The sequence below is a fragment of the Mustela putorius genome, unplaced genomic scaffold, assembly GCF_011764305.1.
Source record: "Mustela putorius furo isolate JIRA1106 unplaced genomic scaffold, ASM1176430v1.1 tig00003899_pilon_pilon_pilon, whole genome shotgun sequence".
Lineage (NCBI taxonomy): Eukaryota > Metazoa > Chordata > Mammalia > Carnivora > Mustelidae > Mustela > Mustela putorius.
The window spans coordinates 15,290,001-15,313,781 of record NW_025422048.1 but is presented as its reverse complement, the minus strand read 5'-3'; the positions used below and the strand labels follow the sequence as shown (position 1 = coordinate 15,313,781).

The 23,781-nt window shown below is 46.3% G+C and overlaps 2 protein-coding genes across 4 annotated transcripts in view; both read left to right on the top strand.

Annotated features, from left to right (window-relative positions):
* FHL1 (four and a half LIM domains 1) overlaps positions 1 to 23,781 on the top strand; it is a 62,742-nt gene that overhangs the window by 5,105 nt on the left and 33,856 nt on the right. The window contains exons 1-2 of one of the 3 annotated variants that reach the window (XM_013046392.2): positions 16,107 to 16,124; positions 18,101 to 18,173. The exons of 1 other annotated variant lie outside the window; for it this stretch is intronic. The gene's annotated coding sequence lies outside the window, so the exon portion shown is untranslated. Of the gene's footprint in view, positions 1 to 16,106; positions 16,125 to 18,100; positions 18,174 to 23,781 lie in introns of those variants that run through there. One more of the 3 variants, XM_045068205.1, reaches the window with a different exon arrangement.
* Positions 1 to 23,781, top strand: part of LOC123388467 (basic proline-rich protein-like) — a 48,262-nt gene that overhangs the window by 5,623 nt on the left and 18,858 nt on the right. The window lies entirely within an intron of this gene.

The following is a 23,781-nucleotide window of genomic DNA, read 5'->3' as shown; positions in this document are numbered from 1 at the left end:
TGATCCTCCTGGCAACTCTGCAAAGTAGCGATGTGCATTTCACTGATGAGGCTAGCGAAGTAGCTTGTCTAAGATTGCACAACCAGTGGTTGGGATTTGAAGGTAAGTCCCATGACTAAGCCCCGGTGCCTTGCTGCACCGGTGCCTTGCTGCTTTCTGAATCTTGGGGTCAGTGAAGGGGGGGGTGGTGAGCTGAGCATGCTGCACGAAGGTGAGTTACTGGTCCTGGATAAAAAGAGGCTTCAGAGGTAACGTGTCATAGATGATGGATTGTATCCAGGAAGAGAATGGGGAGCCGAATCACTGCACTTTCCTCCACTAATGAGAAATGAGTTCAGCAGCAAATTTGTTCTAGGGATCTACCCGAACTAAGCCTGTAATTGTCATTTTGGAGAAATTCATTTGCTGTCTGGCTTGAATTTTTCTTTTTTTTTTTAAGATTTTATTTATTTATTTGACAGAGAGAGATCACAAGTAGATGGAGAGGCAGGCAGAGAGAGAGAGAGGGAAGCAGGCTCCCTGCTGAGCAGAGAGCCAGATGCGGGACTCGATCCCAGGACCCTGGGATCATGACCTGAGCCGAAGGCAGCGGCTTAACCCACTGAGCCACCCAGGCACCCCTGACTTGAATTTTTCGAACACTGTTTTGATGACCATGACCCTGGAAGTTAGCTGGTGGTGTTCATATTCTTTCTGTGGTGCACCTGCTACCTTTCATGGGACTGTCATGTAGAACTTAGTAATGACATCATCTGGTTTTGTCATCTTTTTAAACAATTTAAACATTTGTTTATGCTGTGGAAGTTGTTTTTATAATAAACGTCATCAAACTCATACTTGTGTTTTCCATATGGGGGGTGTGTTTTGTTTTGACAGCTAAATATTTATTTTAACTTTTGATGTGTTGTGTTTTCGAGCATAACAAGAGGGGAAAAAAAACAGCCCAATAGCAATCATTTGTCTGGCAAGCAGTTTTTTTGGGGGGGGTTGTGTGTGTGTGTGTGTGTGTGTGTGTAGAAGGAGGACTTCATGTTTCATTTCATTTACTTTAAATTGGAAAGGAATTTTAACCATGATTCTCAAGGGCCAGGATGCTGGGGGGGGGGAATGTTATTTAGATAAAATGCATGTTTTGATTTCCACAGAGGTCTGGGAACCATAGATTCTGATTATAATAATAATGTCATGACTCAGGCTGCGGCAATCAGCCCCTGAGCGTGGGCACGCATTGTGATAGGGATTTTGTACCCCCCCTTCATGATTTTAGAGTAGACTTGGGAGATCTGATAAAACTTGCAAGAATGCACTAATCCCTTTCAAAAATCCAACTTTTTAATGACAGTACTGGTACTCTTTCATTGTAGGGAAGTTCAGAAAAACACAGAAAACCCTAAAAAAGAATAGAAAAATTGGTTATAACCCACTGCCCAGAAATTAGTGACAGCGTTTTGTATTGTTTTTAAAATGTAGTGGTTTTTTTTAATGATACGCTCGAGGGAGTCCAACTGCAAAGTCTCCAACTTACAAACATAGCCTAAACTATTTTTTTAAAAAAACTTTACTAAAAGATTTTGAGTTACTGTTACTTCTCTAGAGAGAAGTCATGGTCATGGGAGTGAGATGGGAGCCGTGCCGGGGAGTTAGAGAAGGATCACATAAGCTCCTTTAAATTTCTCCTCCTCCAACTTGAGCCATGGCATTCCCACGCTAGAAAGGGCTGTCAAGACCCATTCGCCTTCATTTTATGGATAAGTAAACTGAGGCACAAAGAGGTGTGGAGCATCTGCTTCCAGATATAAAAATATAACGTGTTAATGGGGTTCTAGTTTGAAGTTTTAGGTCCTGCGTACAGAGTTAAGTTTTTATTTCCTAAATAAAAACTCTTTACAGTCACAAACTTTGGTGGCCTGTCCCTCAAAAGAAGACTTTTATGGTGGAAGTATGTTAACTATACAAAAGGATACCAAAAAGGCCAAGTATTTCCCAACTTCAGAAAATGATCAGAACAACTGGGAGTAGGGGCGCCTGGCTGACGCAGTCCGTAGAGCCTACCAAGCTTGATCTCAGGGTTGTGAGTTCGAGCCCCACACTAGGCGTGGAGATAACTTAAAAAAAAAAAAACTCCTCACCAAAAAAAAAAAAAAAAAAAAAAAAAAAATCAGCTGGAAGCTTTATAGGAATTTGTCCTCTTGTTTGCTTTATTGAAATTGAGCATTAGTGGTGGGGAACCTCTTTCTTGCATCTAGCTCTCCATTTAATTTCCCCTGGCCTACGGGGCAAGTACCAAATGTCAAAGCTGCCTATCTATAGTCGCAGAAGTGAAAATTGACTTTTTGAGAGTCTTTCTGCATGATAGTCTGGAAGACCACGGGGCTATTGTTGCATGAATGTATTCTTTTTCTTTGTAAAATGGGATGTCTGTTAGGAAGGAAATTTTAAAGATTGTGTCTGGGGCACCTGGGTGGCTCAGTCATTAAGCGTCTGCCTTCCACTCAGGTCATGATCCCAGGGTCCTGGGATCGAGCCCCGCATCGGGCTCCCTGCTTGGCACGAAACCTGCTTCTCCCTCTCCCGCTCCCCCTGCTTGCGTTCCATCTCTCCCTGTCAAATACATCAAAATCTATTTAAAAAATAAAGGTGGCATCTGCTTTGACTTAGGTAGGAAGTTAAAATCATAGCAGATGCTGGCCGTGTGGCGTCATTAACACCGACCCACAGAGGAGTTGTAATGTGGTCCTGGGAAAACCATCCACAAGCTTCCCTCCCTTTCCTCGCCTACCCTGCTTCCTTTCTTCCTGTAGCTCCCTCTTTCTGCATCTCCTTTGTCTGTGTGTCTCTGTTACTCTTGGGGTCACTCTCTTTTCAGCCCAGCAGACTCTCCCCACTTGCCTTTTACTGGGCTCTGGGTATAGCCACATCGTTCCGCTCGTCTGCCGCCGAGTCTTCCGCTGACCCCACTTGACAGTGTTAGGGTTCCCCCAACCCCGGGCCGGGCAGGGAAGCGGCTCCCCAGAGCAGGCGTGGGATAAAGAGAGCCGGTGCCACTGGGTAGAGAAACCTCCCTGGTGGACGAGCATTAAGCACACACTCTGCGTAGAGATCACGCCTGCTGCGTAGACACGGAAACCTGCAAACACCACCTCCTCCCTGTCTAAGGCCCAGACCCCAGCGAAGCGGCAGCTCCGTGAGATAATGAATATGGATCGGATACTCATTGCCAAGGGCTTACCATTTGAACAAATTAGAAAATTGAACCCTTGCCTAGGGGTGTGTTCTTAAGTAGGTTTTGCTCTTGCTTCTCATTGCCGCCTGCTAATGACTGCGCACGTTATCGGGGTGCAAACGGCGCTTCCCGGCGTCCTGGAGTACACCGGCTCTCTCTTCGGAAAATGGGTTTTCTTCTGTATTTAAACCAGCGAGATCTGCTAGGGCTTCATTTTTGAACAGCCATAGATATAAAATGCACAGAAGATACATGTGTACTGGTTTTTAAATGCGGCGAAACCTAGAAAAAGAACAATCAAAGTAAGTCTGCTGTCAGCACTTCAGTGCTTGTAGAATTCATATTTTCTTTTATTTAAAGATTTTATTTATTTATTTGACAGAGAGAGATAGCAAGTAGGCAGAGAGACGGGCCGGGGGAAGCAGGCTCCCTGCTGAGCAAATAGCCTGATGTGGGACTCGATCCCAGGACCCTGAGATCATGACCTGAGCTGAGGCATTAACCCCCTGGGCCACCCAGGTGCCCGAATTCATATTTTCTTTACCGACATAAACTCTGTGGGTCTTACATATATTCCAAGCCAGGAAACGTTCACCATACGCTCTGTAATCACAAGACTTTGTAATAGCCACAAGGGTTTACATTTATTTCTCAATACTAAGAAAATGCTAGCTGGGAGTTACAGAGGTTTTATCAGCAAGGTGCTTTTGATGAGGCTGGGACAAAACTAAATTTCTATATTGGACTAAGACTTGTTACTTTCAGTTTTAGGGTGTGGGTAAGACTGCTTGATTCATGTCACATTGGAAATGCGTGATTTACTAGGAAGACATCGAAGCTTGGTTTTGCATTCTTGTTTTTGAAGCTGATGGCTAGCATCTGCCCAGGCCTAATCCATCATGTGCACTATATGTGGCCAGGTGAAGGGAAGTAACAGGTGTTCTCCCCTCCCCACAGGTCTCTTAGAGACCACAAAGTATACACAAGCACACACACAGGAGCCATAAAGTCCAGACATTTCTGCATCAGTAAGCCATGGTAGTAGATTCACAGATTTGAATTAACACAATTTTATGTTTTTCAGCAGCTTCTAAGAAACAGCCTATAAATAACTGTAGTCTCAAATTCCTAAAATGATCAGTTCCTCAGCCAGGTAGCTTCTGGAAGCTAAAGGGACACTAAGTTCCTTGTCAATGATTCTGCATCTCCAGATTCCAGGATCAGTTCAAATATTTAAATCCTGGGAGCTTCCCTTCTAGGCTACAAAAAAGCCCTGCATCTTTTAAGGAAGGACGTGGGAAGGAATTTTGCAATGTGGTAAGCACAGCGAACCACGCGAAGGAAAGAAACCAGGCAGCCGTGTACCTAATAGGAGGTGAATGTTTATACTTGCTTCTACAGCTAAAGCTGTCTGCCCTTGTTAGACCCCCACCCCTTTTTAAGATTTTATTTATTTATTTGACAGAGATCACAAGTAGGCAGAGAAGCAAGCAGAGAGAGAGGAGGAAGCAGGTTCCCTGCTGAGCAGAGAGCCTGATTCAGGGCTCGATCCCAAGACCCTGGGATCATGACCCGAGCCGAAAGCAGAGGCTTTAACCCACTGAGCCACCCAGGTGCCCCTAGGGCCCCCTTTTTAATATCAAATGTTTTCCCTACTTTATTAAGGAATAATCAAATTGCATAGAGGGTACCACAATTGTGTAAAGGGTACCACATCATTATGTGGTGCATATGTACGCTGTAGAATGATCGAGATTATTTAAAATCCACTTCATTGCTTATCATTATGGACTGTCAAGTGCATCCACTTAAGGCGTGCGCTTTGTTGAGCTTGGGCAGACGTATGCGCCCGTGAAGCCACTGCCACCAGCAGGAGGTAGGATATTTTTATCATTCTCCCAAAACTTTCCTTGTGCTCCTTCGGCCCTTACATTCTACCCTCTGCCCCCATCGCCAGGCAACCACTAATGTGCTTTCGTGTGAGAGCTGCTTTGTAAGCTTAGATTCCAGCCCAGAGGGAAATGATGCTGATAAAAACAGAAGAGTGGCCGTGTTCTTCTGAAGTAGTTACCATGTGCTCTGTCACATCCCCCAAGAGCAGGACAGATGAAATAATTTGAATGTTGCTTCGCACTAGAAAATATTTTGCCTGTCTATATATTTATACCTCTAGCTAGTGTCTGTACATCATCGATAGACAGGAATAAAGAAACCCTGTCCCTTGAGCCTTCGAAAAGGTTTCGGAAGGCATTTTCCATGGGTGGAAGGAGTGCCATCTTTCCACGCTCGTGTGAAAAGCTTTTAGTATGTTAAACGTTGCCTTCCCATTGACAGATTGAGATGGAAGAAGAATTAGGCAGTTTCGGGGCCAGAGTACTGAGACGCACCTTGTCCCTTCCTCCCTCGCTCCTTGGAAAACCGTCCAGGTCACTGTTGCGTGCGTCTAGCTGGCGGTCGGTTTCACTGCCATCACGCTGTCCGGCTAGTGTCCAGCTGTCGCTCCTGCGTGCCACTGCGTCCGGCCCGCCCCGTCTTCCTCTCCCCGGTTTCTTCTTCCTCGGCTTTTCTGTCTCCTGATGCCGCTGCTCTTCCGCTGCCCCGCGTTCTGCTACCAAAGCTGTTTTTGTAAACCTCTCCAGCCCGAGTTATCAACAGACTGACTCATTCCAACACATCAGCTATCATTTCAGAGGCTGTTTTTCTTACTTTTTGTTCCGTGGTCCTGTCATTTCTCCAGACTCTTTTCAAGGTCGGGGCCGCTCTAGAGGTTTGGGAGTGGTGAACAGTTGGCTTCCAGATAATCAGAGTTGAATGTGTTTGTGGGCTATGGGGTGGGGAGGGGACAGGCTTTGAAACCATGAATCATTCAAAAGAAGCAAATGATTTACGTTATAATCCTAGGAGACTTCCTTTTACAATGTTCTCTCGAGGTAAGGCAGGTGATTCATCGCACCTCAGCACGTACTGTAAAGGGGAGAAAACCTTCAACATTTGTCAAAATCTGTAGAATGCACAGCACCAGTGTACACTATGGACTTGAAGGAATGATAACGCCTGACTACCGCCTCATGGGTTGTGACGGACGTGCTGCGGGATACAGGATGTTAACCAGGGAAACCAGGAGGCAGGTGTTGAGGTAAACTGGAGCCGTACTTTCTGCTCAGTTTCTCTGCAAACCTAAAACTGCTCCCCAAATCTATTTAAAAACGCTTTAGGATTCAGAAATACCAAGACTGTATCAGGCACTTTTTTACTGTGAACTTGCAGATAGAAGGGCCGTGTGTGTGTTTCAGTGCTAGTAACATAAGAGACGTGCTTCTGGGAGGCAGTAACTGGTATCCTGGGCCCCCTCTCCCCGCCAAGTGGAAGGGGGAGCTTCCGAGGGAGTGGGCCAGTTCCAGCTGCCTGGTTGCACAGTAGTTTCTGGAGAGGTCTGTGGGAGCATTGGGTTGGGTCTTGCTTGCTTTGTCACCAGTGGGGGACATCACGCCATCTTTGTGGTGGAGTAGGGTCCCGGACTTAACAAATTCCCCGCCCTACAACTCCATGTGCCCTTTTTTGACCCTTGTATTTATGGTGTTACGAGCAGCAGTGATCATTGGTGAGCTCACGCCGACTCTGAGCCAATATCCAGGTCAGTCTGGCGGCTTTGGCCCAGACGCTCTCGCATGGCGTGAGATAGGGTAGAAACTTACCATCAGAACCTCCGCACCGTTACTCACTGCAGCCAGCTGTCCAGGAAACTCTGGTGAGAAGATTGAGGTTTTTAAGGTCTTATTGTAATTGGTTTCTATATGTTGGAACCGGGTGATTATTACGAGCCAACTGCAAGTATGTGTTGCTTTCTTGAGTTGGCTATAGAAACAGAACATTCTAGGGGCACCTGGCCAGCTCAGTGGGTGGAACGTGCCACTCTTACTCTCAGGGTCATGAGTTTGAACCCCAAGTCGGGGATAGAGTGTACTTAAAAACAAAACCACAGAGTGTTTTATGACAGGTGGTAGTAAGCAGAGGTCAGGGGTTGGGTTCTGAGAGGGGTGTTGAGACTGAGGGAGACTAGAAGAGCAACAACTGATGAGACATCCAGGATTAGAGCATAAATGAAGGTGACCACCCAAGGAATGGATGCCTTGGGGATGTGGTTGGTCACAGATTGTGTCCATCCCGTTGGGTCTGTCATTAGACCCAGAGAGAAGAACTCCAGAGTTGCCTGAAAAAATGCGAATAAACATAAACATGTTTTATATGTCAGAAGTAATTTTTTGTGTGTATACTCATCATTACACCTGTTGCTAGATAGACTTCTTTGTATTTTCTTCCCGATGCCACCATGTGGTCGCACTGACCAACTCTACCTGTGCCGCCCCCTCCGTTAGGCACAGAAAAGAACTCTTCCCTGAGTCACAGTCCATGTGGAGGCCAGGGGGTTCCAGTTCCATTGCCAAGATCACAGGTCCCTCTCTGCCAGTGGTGACCAAATACAGGCCGAGCCAGCGCGTTCCTTGTGGCCACCCTCGTCATGGATACCGTGTACTGCAGCAGACTTGATGGTACAGGAATTTCTGGCCATCATCGGTGTGATCAGTTAAACATCTGACCATATTGTGATGTATCTGCATTATAGGTAGAGACAGGCGTGACGAGTCTTGAGGCCTCCAATAGTCTGGCTCCTCTGGCCCTTTGTTGCTTGCTTGAGTGCTTCCCCAGCCTTCGGCCCCTCATCTCCTCCTTCCCGTCTGTCTCCTCTTTACCTGTAATTCAGTTACTTGTGGATTTTCTGTTAAGGAACAAGGAGGACCTCATCACAGAAGAGCTGGGGAACTGTTGGCCTAAGCATTTGCACTACTAGAGCAGTGCTCTACCCTGGTGATGGGGTTTGTCCTGCAGTACTGGGCTGTGAGACGATGGAACCCAGGGGTACTTTGTAAATGTTTTCTGAGACACAGCTCAAAAGTTGAGTCGTGTCCCCTTATAAACCCCTGTCATTCTTCTTTGTGTGCTTATTCTTGTCCCTGTAGTGGATCCAGCAGAGTGCACACTGATGTGAAGGATTTACTCTGTGGCTAATTGATGGAAGCAGGGCCGCCTGGTTGCCCACATGTGAGGAAACAGTTCATGGGGTGCCAGACCCAGCTTTCTAAAGTAGGAACCAGAGAACATCATAAAATGAAATCATGCAAATATTTGTTGTGCGCTTACTTTATATGTAAGGCACTTGGCTAAGCTTCCTAGGTGCTGTGGGGAGTTATTAAAAACAAAAGTGACCTCTTCAAGCAAGAAAACTTCTATTCTAATTGCAGAAGATGTTAGAGACACGGGAAGGGTGTGGGGGAGAGTATGGAACTGACGGGGAGGAGGAGAGAGTCGGAAGTCTGGACTCTTAGCCCAAGTTTGCCAACCATGGAAGAGGTTCCAGAAGATGGTACATTCTCTTTTACCAACTGAGGTGTAACTACAATAGTTACTGTTGTGTGTCTACAGAACATATCTATATGTATCACTGTCCTAATTTTAGCCACTGCTGGTCTTTGGACCAGCAGCATCACCGGAGAACTTGTTAGAAATGCGGATTCATTGGCCCACCCCAGACCAAATGAGCCAGGAACACTGGGGATGGGTCCCAACACTTTGTGTGTGAATAACTCCCATGCCCCCTGGAGACTCTGATGCCCACTAAACTTTCACAGCTACAGGCTGTAGGCATTCGGGGTAGTCGTTCTCAGATTTGGTTACACATTAGATTCCTTGGAGGGAATTTGGCTGGGGGGGGGCACCCAGATATCGCTAGTGGTTCTAGCTCTGCAGGGGCAGCCAGAATTTGAGAATCTCTGGTTTAAGGGGAGGGGGGCATGAGCCAAAGCACCTGCTCTTCTCCAGCAGTGATAAAACTTTTGGCCAGAAGTCTAGAGTTGAGAATGGGGAAAGGTGAAATGGGTCTGATGGGAAGGTCTTGAATTTCATGCTGGAAATTTGGTCTTTAGATTACGATGGAGGAAGGTTGAGGGAAAAGGGAGGGATGCATTCCCGGTGGTACATTTGAAAAATTATTCTGGCAGCTCTATGAAGAAGGGGCATGTCTGATGAAGTTGGTTTAGGTGTGAAGTGATAATGGGCCAAATTAGGGTTGTGGACTTGAGATTATAGGGAAGAGAAGGTCTGGAGGCTCTTTTGCAGATTGAGTAGACATGACTGGGTGATGGTTCGTGGGAGTGAGGGCAGTATTAGAATGTCTTTGCCCAGTACTTCCTCTCAAACTTCTGAGATAGCCGGTGCTCTCCAGATGCTTCTATCAGAACTGTCACATTCTGTGGATCTGAGTTCATCCTTTGTCCCTTGTTGCTTTGATTTGAGGAGCAGGTATTCCCCAGTGAGTTATGTAAAAATACAGAACTGTAGTCCCCCAGAAAACTACCCACAGTCATCATGGCAGGGGAAACAATCCTATTTCTTAAGGAAAGAATGCTTGGAGTTGTGGGAAAATCACAAACTTGGCAATGAGTAATTCGAGCCTCTCAGTCAATTAAGTGAATTTTTATTTTATCATTTGTTTTATCTGGGAGCTGTTGTAATAGTCATTGAAGGGCCATCAATCTTCATATTTTTAAAACAAAACAAAAATACCATTGAACATTAGGGCAAAGGACAAGAATGTTAAGGTTTTACCTTTTGACTTTAGCAAATATTTGCCACTCCATTTTTCTTGCTGGATTTTGCCTTTTGATTTGTTTTGCTTTGGTGGTTTTGCATTATTCACATTTGTTCCCAATGCCTGATAATTTTAGTGTCCCCTCTTCTGTTATAGATGGCTTTTTTATTCTTAAGTGTTCCGCTTTTTTAAAAGATTTTACTTACTTGAAGAGAGAGTGAGCACAAGCGAGGGGAGCAACACAGATAGAGGGAGAAGCAGACTTCCCCCTGAGCAGGGAGCCCGACGTGGGGCTCAGTCCCAGGACCCCAGGATCATGACCTGAGCTGAAGGTAGATGCTTAACCTACTGAGCCATCCAGACAGCCCTATTCTTTATGTATTCTTGAAATCTCATTACATTTTTTCATTTTCTACTTTATTCTCATCAAGCTCATTTGCTGGCAATTGTGAATGATCTATGCAGAAAAATAGCTCTGGTCTTTGTTGTTTTATTTCTTAACCTTTCACCCATTTCTCCCACCCCCAACCCCCTGCCTCTGGCAACCACCTGTCTGTCCTCTATAAGCTTTTTTTTTTTTTTTAAAGATTCCACATATAATGTGGGAGATCATTTGGTATTTGTCTTTCTCTGACTTCCCTCTGCACAATGCCCTCGAGCTACATTCCCTGTCATTGCAAGTGGCAGGATTCCATTCTTTTTAATGGTTGAGTAATATTCCACTCTGCATCTTACCACATTTTCTTTTCTTTTTTTTTTTTTTTTAGATTTTATTCACCCACTTGACAGAGAGAGATCACAAGTAGGCAGAGAGAGAGAGGGAGAGAGAGAGAGAGGAGGAAGCAGGCTTCCCACTGAGCCGAGAGCCCAATGCGGGGCTCGATCCCAGGACCCTAGGATCTGACCCGAGCCGAAGGCAGAGGCTTTAACCCTCTGAGCCACCCAGGTGCCCCTTACCACATTTTCTTTATCCCATGTCTTGGTTGTCATAGATGATGCTGCAGTGAATGTGGGGCTGCAGATACCTTTTCAAGTTTCTGTTTGCATTTTCTTTGGCTAAATACCCAGAAGTGGAATTGCCAGACGATAGTTCCTTTTTTATTTTTTTAAGGCATCTCCATAGTATTTTCCACAGCGGCCACATCAATTTCCACTCCCACCCACAGCACACAAGGGAGCCCCTTTCTCCACATCCCCACCAATGCTTGTTGTTTCTTGTCTTCTTCCTAACGGCAGACGGCTGTTCTGCCAGCTGTGAGGTGGAAGCTCACTATTGTTTGGATTTGCATTTCTCTGATGCTGAATGGGGTTGAGCATCTTTTCATGTACCTGTTGGCCATCTGGATGACTTCTTTGGGAAAATGTCTTTTGAAATCTTCTGCCCATCTTTTATTTTTTTTTTAAGAGTTATTTATTTATTTATTTGACAGACAGAGGTTACAAGTAGGTAGAGAGGCAGGTAGAGAGAGAGGAGGAAGCAGGCTCCCCACTGAGCAGAGAGCCCAACGTGGGCTCAATCCCAGGACCCTGGGATCATGACCTGAGCCGAAGGCAGAGGCTTAACCCACTGAGCCACCCAGGCGCCCCTTCTGCCCATCTTTTAATTGGATTGTTTGCTTTGGGCCCTGAAGCGGTGGGAATGCTTTCTGTAATGGATATGCGCTTCCATCGGATACATGTTTTGCACCTGTCTTCTCCCATTCAATAGGTTGCCTTTTCGTTTTGTTGACGGGTTTCCTCTGCTGTGCTCAAGCATTTTAGTATGATGTAGTCCCACTTGTTTATTTTTTGTGTGTTGTTTTTAAGATTTTATTTATTTATTTATTTATTTGTTTGAGAGAGCGAGGGGGCACAACCAGGGGGAGAGGCAGAGGCAGAGGGAGAAGCTCTGCTCAGCAGGGAGCCTGATATGGGGCTCGATCCCAGCACCCTGGGATCATGAACTGAGCCGAAGGCACAGGCTTAACCCACTGAGCCGCCCAGGTGTCCCTGTTTTTTGTTTTTGTTGCAAAAGTATTCTTAATGTTTTTCGTAGCCCAGTCAAAAAATAAAAAAATATATTTGTATTTAATATCTCCTCCTTTATGACCAAAAAATTCTTTAAATTTGCATCCAGAAATGGCCCATGGAAAGAGCTTCTTAGTGTTTATTTGGGTCATGGTGGGGGCATCACTCACCTTTCCCCCTTTTGTTAGTTTATAGGTCATGCTATATCTGGAAGGCAAGGCACCTTTTCTTACCTTGTTTGGCAACCTATAAAAACAAATTCAATATTTCTTAGAAGTGTTACATGTCTTTCAGTGCAAGGTTTAAAAAATGGCTCATTGCTCCAACTTTGGTAAAGGTGTGTACTTTTTAGTTTTCCAAAGGAACTATAAAAATCTGGGGAAAAATCTAGAGTGATCACAACTTTAAACGTGTAGTATATCTAGTGGATATCTCTTAAAAATAGAGCCTGTCTTTTCTGAAACTGAGTAAGGATCAAAACTTTCTCTTTCCAAATTGTGGAGAATAATGGGGAGCCCATGTTACACACCTGAAACTAATGTAATATTGTGTGTCAACTAGACTCAAAAAATAAAAATAAATTCATAAAAATAAAGTGGGGGGGGCACCTGGGTGGCTCAGTGGGTTAAAGCCTCTGTGTTTGGCTCAAGTCATGATCCCGGGTTCTTGTGATTGATCCCGGGGTCTTGAGATCGAGCCCCGAATCAGGCTCTCTGCTTAGCAGGGAGCCTGCTTCCCCCCTCCCTGCCTGCCTCTCTGCCCCTACTTGGGATCTTTATCTGTCAAATAAATAAGTAAAATCTTTTTTTTTAAATTTTTTATTTTTTATAAACATATATTTTTATCCCCAGGGGTACAGGTCTGTGAATCACCAGGTTTACACACTTCACAGCACTCACCAAAGCACATACCCTCCCCAATGTCCATAATACCACCCCCTTCTCCCAAACCCCCTCCCCCCAGCAACCCTCAGTTTGTTTTGTGAGATTAAGAGTCACTTATGGTTTGTCTCCCTCCCAATCCCATCTTGTTTCATTGATTCTTCTCCTACCCACTTAAGCCCCCATGTTGCATCACCACTTCCTCATATCAGGGAGATCATATGACAGTTGTCTTTCTCTGTGCTTGACTTACTTCGCTAAGCATGATACGCTCTAGTTCCATCCATGTTGTTGCAAATGGCAAGATTTCATTTCTTTTGATGGCTGCATAGTATTCCATTGTGTATATATACCACATCTTCTTGATCCATTCATCTGTTGATGGACATCTAGGTTCTTTCCATAGTTTGGCTATTGTGGACATTGCTGCTATAAACATTCGGGTGCACGTGCCCCTTTGGATCACTACGTTTGTATCTTTAGGGTAAATACCCAATAGTGCAATTGCTGGGTCATAGGGCAGTTCTATTTTCAACATTTTGAGGAACCTCCATGCTGTTTTCCAGAGTGGCTGCACCAGCTTGCATTCCCACCAACAGTGGAGGAGGGTTCCCCTTTCTCCGCATCCTCGCCAGCATCTGTCATTTCCTGACTTCTTGATTTTAGCCATTCTGACTGGTGTGAGGTGATATCTCATTGTGGTTTTGATTTGTATTTCCCTGATGCTGAGTGATATGGAGCACTTTTTCATGTGTCTGGTGGCCATCTGGATGTCTTCTTTGCTAAATAAGTAAAATCTTTAAAAAAAAAAATAAAATGGGATGCCTGGGTGTCTCAGTTCATTAAGCATCTGACTCAATTTCGGTTCCTGTCGTGATCTCAGGGTCATGGGATTGAGCCCTGAGGAATAGATCATGCTTAGGATTCTCTCTCTCCCTCTGCCCCCTACCACCATTTGCTCTCTGTCTCAAAAAACCCAGCTAGGATAGTTTAAAATATTTTTTTAATTTTAAAAAAGCTAAAATAGTACTTTCATACAATGGACTTACCATTAAGCAAGCCATTTGAAAATGAGGCAGCTCTGTGTATAATAGATAAGTAAAACAAAGAAAAAATTGTGAAGAATATTATGATTCTGTTATATATAACGAGGATTAGAAACTTGTGTAGAATAAATAAATGATCTTCCAGAGTATGTTTTGTGATATACTCTATACTAAATTCTGATATAAAGACACAAAATTAGATTTTACTGTGTTTCTGTAATGTAACATCCTTTCAGTTTTTGTTTATTAAGTTAATATATTGTTAGAGATTGGCTGATGTTCCAGATCTTGCTTATGTTGAAATTACTGCTAAACGAGGCATCTTTCTTCTGTGTTAATTTTTGTCAATAAATTATTTTGCTGAATGAGAGCCAGCTTATCAGTTCTCCAGATAAACCAGCCCGTGGCCAACTCATTTGTATTTATTGCATTTATGAAACTGCATTTAAAGTGTGTTCTGAATGGTACATAGGCCAGTGTCTCTGACCACCGTAGTGTGAGCACCCCGATAAAAGTAGGAAAAGTGGGGGCACCTGGGTGGCTCAGTGGGTTAAGCATCTGCCTTTGGCTCAGGTCATGATCTCAGGGTCCTGGGATGGAGCCCCGCATCGGGCTCTCTGCTCAGCCAGGAGCCTGCTTCCCTTCCTCTCTCTCTGCCTGCCTCTCTGCCTACTTGTGATCTCTCTGTCAAATAAATAAATAAAATCTTTTTAAAAAAAAAAAAAAGGTAGGAAAAGCGAGCCATCTGAGCTGCCCGTTGCCAGGCTGAGTGGACCTGATGAAGATGTTTGAGCTTCACCGGTCTTTTTCTGGTTTCAGAGGTAAGAGAGAATAGTCTGAAGAGCGTGATTAAGGAGCGGTTACCATGACAATCACGTTTCAGAGAATTTAGAGGAGACAATGAATCTGTGGGACTCATCCGTTGTGATTGATTCAACTGGTCTTTTCGGTTCATTCCAACAGCTGCTGGCTCTGGATTTTATTTTTTCCACGTAATTCACCCAATTGATGGGTGATTTGGGGACCGCTGAAGCTTGGCTGCCAGTAGTGACAGGGTCACCCCTGGCTGTGACCGCGACAGACTGTTGTTAAACCCGCAGGAGAATGCTTACGTATGTTAAATGTCACCTGGATAAACCTGCTGGCTCCTTCTGGAATCCTGTGAATGGTGAAATGAGCACTTATTAATGCTGTCAGGGTGGGATGAGACGAACATGTTTTTTTTTAAAGCATGACTAACCCTGGATTGTTTGGGTTTGACTTCGCTGTCATCAACGTTTTACCCAGTATGTTTGGCTGCCATTGGGTTTTTATTCTTTGACTTGTGCACAGTCGTCAGTACAGTCCGTGTCGTGTGTGTCCAGAGGCGCGGTTACACACCGCACATCGGGAAGGGTACATGGCTCCCACCTGCCCCAAGTGTCTCATCCTCCCCAGCGGGACCACAGCAGCACAGAGAAGGGAAGGGGAGACGCAGAGGCTGGTCGTTATTATCTCCCTGCATGTTGTTCCTGTCCTTGGTGGTCTAGCACTTGACAGGGGGAAGCATGAGCTGTGGCACGGCCGACTTGGGGGGTGGGGGGGCCCCAAGGTGGGCCCCAGTGTGAGAGCCCCGCCTGCCCAGCCTTTGGGCCTTTCTCTCTCCTGCCCTCTGGAGGGTGTGTGGGAACATGGCAGGCAAAGACTCCCTGTGGGAAGTCAGTCTTTTGCTGCCCCCCCAACCCCGCATCCAGCCTCTCCAAGCCTGAACTTGTAGAGATGGGGAGCCGACCAAGGAGGCAGGAAATGTACTGGCAGGGTGGGAGGAAGTTCTTCCAGTTCTTTAAGCCCAGAACCCATTCCCTCAAGTGGAGCCCCGTGTATATGGAATCCCAGTTCCAGGAGAAATCCATTCCACAAGGGGGGAGTAAAATGAAATAGGTCATTAATGCTTGTGTGTGATGGGTTTGGGTTTGAAGTTTACGTTGGGCTGAATCTGAGCAGGGGCGTAGGTGGTGCCAAGTGCTTATGGCAGCGCAGGAAATCGTTACCCGAGTTTGATAACATTTTTACTGTGCACCTGCTATCCTGGGGGTGATCTGGGCCCCTCTCCTATTCGGTGAGGCACTGGCAGGGGCTTCCCATGTCTGGCCCTCCTGCCAGACAGCCGCTCTGTGAGGCGGCTCCCCATTGTGAGGCTCAGAGGGGTTTATACAGCGGCCGTGAGGCCGGGCGGGTGATTGGGCCCAGGCAGTCTGACTCCGGCACCCTTGTGTGAACAGCTGTGCCATGCGGCATTCGCACCCCAGTTGCTTGAAAGGGTGTGGCACCTTCTAGAAACCGTGAGTTCCGTGTGAATGAGTTGTGGGTAGTGGGAAAGGAGACTGGCTGAAGCCTTTTGGTATATGTTTTTGTGCCCTGCTAAGTACCGTCAGGAAAGAAAGGTGGGGTTTCCGGCCCTGCCTCCGAGACAGACCCTGCAGGTTCTGTAGTACCGAGGAGACACAACATGGAGCGAGTCGTGCGTATTCGTATGTAGCTCCAGGTAAACAGTCGTGGGAAGAGGACTAGAAGGTATTTGAAGTCAGTCACTTTCAGACGTGTGCTTTTGAATGCTAGAGACTTGTTCTGGTCGCTGGTGCATATGGCCTTCCTCTGGGCTTTGGATCTGGCAGACAAGAACCTGTCCCTGTGGTCAGCATCCTTGTCCGTCTAGAGTTGGGTGTAGTTGTCTTCAGCATGACAGTTGTCTTTAAGATCCCTACACAGATGAACCCGTCGGCCTGTTGGACTAACTGGGCCAGCTACTTCTTTTCCAGTATGCGAACCCTTTTAAAACTCTCTAACCCCTGCTTGTTTGGTGAGCAGCCCAAGGAAACGTTGGTTGGGGGGCGGGAGGTGGGCGTTCACGACCCTGGTTATAATCCACGGTCTATGTTCGATATTTTTTTAAAGGATTTTATTTATTTATTTGACAGAGAGAGAGAGAGCGCGAGAGAGGGAACACAAGCAGGGGGAGTGGAAGAGGGAGAAGCAGGCTTCCCACTGAGCAGGGGAGCCTGATGCAGGCCTTGATCCCAGGACCTTGGGATCATGACCTGAGCCGAAGGCAGATGCTTAAGGACTGAGCCACCCAGGCGCCCCTCCATAATACTTATTCAGGGGGGAAAAAATACTTATTTATTTATTTTAGACAGGTAGGACAGGGGGAGGAGCAGAGGGGGAGAGAGTCCCCCGTGTCAGGCCCTCCGGATCTTGATCGCACTACCCATAAGCGGAAACCAAGAGGCAGAGGCTTAGTGCACTGAGCACCATCGGACACGGCTCCATAGATCCCTCTTGAGAGTGTCCCGTGTGTCCTCAGACCCTGTTCGGGCATGGAGATGGAGCAGGGAACAGAACAGAGGGGCCCTCCCTTCAGGGAGCCATCTTTTCCTCCGGTCTCATTTGCTCATGTCCCTTTCACAGTTGTTTTAAAGGTACTCTTGGGCTGGGTTTCAGGATTTCACGCACCTCTTTTCTCCTTAGCCCCAGCCAGCCCTTCTGAATTGGGGGGAGGGAGCATCGAGGTGCCTCTGAGGAGGCGTCAAGGGCTTGGGCGCAGCATGTCAGGGGACTGTCTTTGCTTGGATGACAGGAAGAACACAGGGCACACCTGTTTGCTAGCGATGCGAGCCCTCCACCCCTCCACCCCAGGCAGGGATGAGCCCCCTTGTCAGCCCGCATCCTAATGTCCTAGCATCCTAATGTCCTAATGCCGTTGTTGATTGGAGATAACTTCGGTGGTCACGCGGCCCCTTGTCTCCATGGCAACACCTCTAAATATTCCTCTGGTGACTTGTGCTCTACATTCTGCCTGGATCGTATCCCTCCTGTGGCAAAATATTCTAAAGATGTTAAGGGGGGGGGGGTAAGGCTCAACTAATAAATCTATTCTAAACGACTGAGTCATTTGTTTTGATTACCCGGGTGATTGCCAAATGTTAATTTAAAACTGAAATAGGCCATGAGCTCACTGTGCTAACAAAGCTGAGTGTTTGAGTTAATGCAGCCTGATAATGAGGGGGCCAGATCCGCCTGCTGGTGCGAATGTTATGCGATAAACAGACAGTGGGGAAATATGCGGAACATCTTGGCAGTTTAACTTTGAGGGTTGTAAATACAAAGTAGAAGGTGTTACTGTGAGCCATTTCGAAGGAAGTAGACTTTGGGGTATTTTTTGGGTTTTTATTGTGGGTTTTTTTTTTTTTTTAAGATTCTCTTAACTTTTCTGAAAAGGTAACTTCGCATCTTGCTTCGCATTTTTTTCCTGACTCAGGCACATTGGAAGTTGTCGTCCACTGTGTTCCGCCCTTGCTGACACATCCTAGTCTCCTTGTGTCCAGTGCAAGGTAAGTTTTACCGATGGCCACAAATTCAAACACTGATTTTCATTCTTCCAATAGGTGATGTTGGGGTCAACACTGTTTAAAAAAAAAAAAAAAAGCTTTATTTGTATAGTAGATTGAAGAGGATTCATTTTAATTGATCCGACCAGTATCCCTACTTATCCTAAATATTAGCTCTGGGGAATGTCTTTTCAAGGGGGAGAAAAAAAATCTCACTTGCTTTTAATTTGGGGCCATGAAAAGTGATTGTGCCAGGTACAACAGAAGTGTTAGAAGAGCTGCCCGGGAACCCCGAGGCGCTCATGTCCCAACGTGGACAGTAGGGAGCAGGAAAGCTCCGCAAAGCAGCGGTGGCATCGAGGGAGGGGCTTGGTGCCCAGGCGACCTCGTGGGAGGGTCGGGCTGACTCAGTCAGCTGTCCTGGGTGCAGCGAGCCAAGGTGTGCGCTGCTGGCCTTGCAGGATCTGGGGTAGGAGTGCCCGAGGGGGCTTCCAAGGGGTTACATCGGCAGGGGCCAGCGTGCTGTTTGCGGATGGGAACCGAAGTTCAGAGCACCGCTGCATGGGTGTGAAGGGCCAGATTGGGCAACCGTCTCATTAGCACACATCCTCGGTTGGCTTCCTTTAGTCCTGTGGCCAAAACGTCCCAGTCCTCTGGGACGACTCGGTGGCTCAGGGCTCTCCCGGAAAGTCGGCATAGTCACCTTTGCACATCTCAGAGATGGCTCATCCAGGCCCAGAGTAGTCAGGGGCCCCCGGCTTTGTGCTTTCCGGGCCCCAGCCTTCTCCCACCCCCCACGTTTGTGGGAGAGGAGCTGACATGTGCCGGCCCCAGACTACTCAGGACTCTCACATGCAGTGTGTGCCGGCCCCAGACTACTCAGGACTCTCACATGCAGTGTGTGCCGTTGATTTCAGTGAGGGTAGAGGCTCGCAAGCTGGCCCTTGCTGTTTCCTTGACACCCACTTGCTGGAGAATTCTTCACACGTTTTGAAATCTATATATTCACACCTTAAAGAATAAAAAAAAAAAGTAGGACAGATTTTTAGGACTGTTGAATGCGAGGTTTGTCAGTTTCCTCAATTACATGGAAGCTGGAACATCTTCCCGGGGCCTGGGGCTTCCAGCTGGCCACAGACCAAAGCATCTGCAGCTTCTTGGCCACCAGTGCTCGATTCTCCCCTCCGAGGGTCCCAACCCTGCCGTGGCTGCCATCTGTAGCCTTTACCTAGAAGGGTGGTTTTCAAACTTTGTTTTTTCTAATGATAGAAACCTGTCTTCAAATGAAATCTTAGGTCCCTCCACCCTGCCCCAGAGAACACCAGAGCAGAACCGTGACTCCCAGTGTCCTCTGAGGACCCTGAGGGCAGCTGGAAGCCCGGTGCCCTCTGTCTGAGGAGCAGAGGCTGCCGCACTGGGGCCACTTCCGTGGAAAGTGTGTATTCTGGGAGGGAAACATTTTCACTGGAGGCTTTTGAGTACGTACTCAGAGTGGTCTTGTGATATTAAACCACCCCGGCGGCATCTTTAATTTCACCAAAGCTCAGCATCTGTGGGTTTCCTTCTAGAGCAGTGAGTTTAACAGGCGGCTTCATGGAGGCTGTCGAATGCGGTTTCCCCACGGCGGGAATCTACAGGCTTGACGGGAAGCAGCACAGCGGCCCCCGCGCTGCTTGCTGTAACTTGCTTCATCCTGGTGGATTCATTCCTTCAGCCCTACTGTGTACGAGGCCAAGCGTGTAGGCACGGGCCAAGGACAGTAGTACTACATTTTGGTCTGGTGCTCCCCAAGTGTAGGCCATCCCTGGATGCTTTTCCTGCCTGCAGATGGGGAAGCTGACAGTTGGTTTTCCTTTTTAATTCAATTGCCCAGTATCGTGTAGGCCCGGGTAGGTTCAGGGGCGCAGTTCAACGTGCCTGTTGCCGGTGTGCTCTCTGGGCCTGTGATTTATGCCGCCTTGGGTGAGACACATGCAGATAGTGAAGTATGTAAGCCTAATGCTGGGGGAGCAGCCCTGCCTGGAACCCACATGCCCTAAAATGGAAACAAATGTAAATTGTGTATTTCACACTCTGTTGTTTAAGGTTGCTTCGAAACAATTGAACAGTTTAGGAAAATGGACTTTGCAGTTTTCATATGAGGATATTTTGGTTTTTAGATAATAATGAATCCCAACTTATGTTTAAAGATTTTATTTATTTATCAGAGGGGGGGGGAGAGCGAGCACAGGCAGACAGAATGGCAGGCAGAGGCAGAGGGAGAAGCAGGCTCCCTGCCGAGCAAGGAGCCCGATGTGGGATTCGATCCCAGGATGCTGGGATCATGACCTGAGCCGAAGGCAGCTGCTTAACCAACTGAGCCACCCAGGCGTCCCCCAACTTATGTTTAATACGCTATTTGTCATTTGACCCCCTTTTAATTATGAAATTACTTGGAGCAAAAACTTCAACCCAACATAACTCTTTTTTTCTTTCTTTTAAACTTTGTATTTATTTACTTGTTTGTTCACCGATTCATTCATTCATTTGTTCACTGAAGTCCTTTCTACACCCAGCATGGGGCTTGAACTCACAACCACGAAATCAGCAGTCTTATATTCCTCTGACTGAGCTGGCCAGGTGCTCTGAACCCACCATAATTCTTAACACACCCATGAGCTGGGTATTTTTTTTTAAGATTTTTTTTTAATTTATTTGACAGAGAGAGACATCAAGAGAGGGAATACAAGCCGGGGGAGTGGGAGAAGGGGAAGCAGGCTCCCCGCCAGGCAGGGAGCCCAGTGCAGGGCTCCATCCCAGGACCCTAGGATCATGACTTGAGCCGAAGGCAGACGTTTAACGATTGAGCCACCCAGGCACCCTTGAGCTGTGTATTCTATGTATTTGTTTCTGTTGTAGTGACAATGTTGTTAATGAATTAAACATGTATTTCACATCTAGGAAATATTTGTATCACTGACATATGGTCACTTTCATTATTGATTTATTTGGCAGTTAGTAATATTCACAAAACAAAAATTTAAAGTATAGTAGTCATAGTGATTTGGTTTGTACCATTTATATTGATGTGACCTCTCTTCTTGGTGCCCTGGCAAGTAAGCATGAAAACCAGCACAGATGGGTTCACAAGCTTAAGGAATTTGGAAATCGTCAGTCTAGAGCCAAGGTCTCAAACTGGTGGGCTGAATCTGGCACACAGAGGTGTTCTTTTTAAAATTTTAAGTGAATTGCCAGCATTTAAAAATTGAGAGATTGCACATGTTTTAAAGACTCAGACTTCCAGCTTCTTTTGAAATATCAGAAGATCTGGCCACATGGAGCCTGCATTCCTGTTGGGCAACAGCCGGCTGAGGAGCCGAGTAGTTGCTGTGTCTTCAGGTGGAAGGCAGGCTCCGAAGTTTGCCAGAGCCTCTGCCACTCTCTCAACCTCCCCGTCGCCAGGGACAGGCGTTGGTGGCTGTTATCGGAGTGTTTTACTCATTTTGAAGAGCTGCTTGGCTCTTAGAGGCGTGTGAGTTTTCAGCCTCCGGTTTAGATGAAGTTGAGGTTCCAGATGGAGAGCCATCCTTTCTCTCAAAGTATTAGCTTTTAATTTTCAGGTACATGAGGTTGGGTGGTACTCATTTTAACTTAAGAGACTGCATTGAAAGGGTTGAGGGTCGGGCACCTGGCTGGTTCAGTCAGTAGAACATGCCACTCTTATCCTGGGTGGGGTTGTGAGTCCGAGCCCCACGTTGGGTGTAGAGATTGGTTCCACCAAAAGAGTTGAGGGTAAACATTTGAGGAGAGAGCTACCTCCTCATGGTATCTGATTGAGCATCAACAGAGTTTGGGGGATTCCTGTGCTCTTTCCCCCAGCTTTTCTCAAACTTTCATACTTGGATTCTAACACAGGAAGTCTGGGAGAAGGGCCTGAGATTTCCCAGTTCCAGTAAACACTGGATTGTACCACTGGCTAGTCCGAGGACGCATGCCCCTTGGACCAGCAAGGGGACTCAACCCTAAAGAAATCCTAAGGAAAAGCTCATGCAGTGATGTTTCTTTTCTTTCTTTTTTATTAAGATTTTATTTATTTATTTGACAGAGAGAGAGAGTGAGCAAGCATGCGCACGGCAGGGGGAGCAGCAGACAGAGGGAGAGGGAGAAGCCAGTTCACTAAGCAGGGAGCCCAATGTGAGGCTCGATCCCAGGACCCCGGGATCATGACCTGAGCTGAAGGCAGATGCCCAGCCAACTGAGCCACCCAGATGCCCCTCACGTAGTGACATTTCTATGTATATTTTTCTTTGGCCCAAGAAAGAGAGGAGATCTTGGACAGGCTGTTTGTGGTTGATTCTTCATAGGTAAACCTGAGTTCACTTCTAGTTCTCTTCTAGTTTAGTCCACCAGTAGGGTAAGTTTAGAAAGTCAGCTATTTTTTTTTTTAAAGATTTATTTATTTGAGGAGGGGGGTGAGGTGGGTTGGGGCAGAAGGAGAGGGAGAGAGAGAATCCCAAGCAGACTCCTTGGTGAATGTGGAGCCCGACCCCAGGCTCTGTCTCACAACTCTGAGATCATGACCCGAGCTGAAATTAAGAGCTGTATACCCAACCAACTGAGCCAACCAGGCACCCCAGAAGTCAGTTTTTTAATATAACATAGCCATATAAAAGATAATTTTTTTATTTTAAAACATGCTTTAAGTATCTACAGTAAAATAGCTACATGTGTTAAAGCTCAAGAATAGTGAAGTAGGAATTGGAATTGTGAATTTTGTAAGAGAATAGATTTATGAGACGCTTAGAAAACTTGTAAGTAAGACCACAGAAAATAGGACAGTTACCAAGTCCCTGGATAAATGTTAGCCTTGTAAGCTATATAGTGAGAGTGGTAGTCAGAAAGGAAGAGTATCAACAGGCTCAAATACATAAAATTTTCTGAGAGTAGATCTTCAGTGTTGTTAAGCACCCACACAAGAAACAGGAACTCTGGGGTGGCGGATATGTTAACTAACTCGGCAGTGGTAATCAGCGCACAGCATAAGCCCATGTCAGGTCATCATGCTCTCTACCTGCAGCGTGTATATTTCTTGTTAATTAAATCTCAGGAAAGCTAGGAAAAACTCAGGAAAGGAAAACACCAGGAGAAAAGTGTGGTGCCTTTGGTAAGATAGTTAATTTCCATATCATGCACAGAATGTGCCGAGATAGTGCCGCCTGATGGTAGGTGCTCCCTAACCACTGGCTGAGTGAATTCTGCAGCTAGGTACAATGGTAGATACTCCCTAACCACCGGCTGAATGAATTCTGCTACTAGGTACGATGGTAGGTGTTCCCGAACCAGCAGCTGATTGAATTTTCCAGGTAGGTGGGATGGTAGGTGTTCTGTAACCTCCAGGTGAATGAATTCTGCAGCTAGGTACAGTGGTAGGTACTGCCTAACTGCTGTTTGAGTGAATTCTGTAGCGAGGTAGAAGGGTGAGAAATGCACTGTTATCTTGCAGAGCAAATAAATGCCTGCAGAAACGTTCAGCCTCTTTGGTGTGCAAAGGTAAAGCATATTCAAACATCTCGAAGATATATTTTTCACCTATTAAGTCAACAGAAACAAAAGGAAAACCTAGTGCTCATAC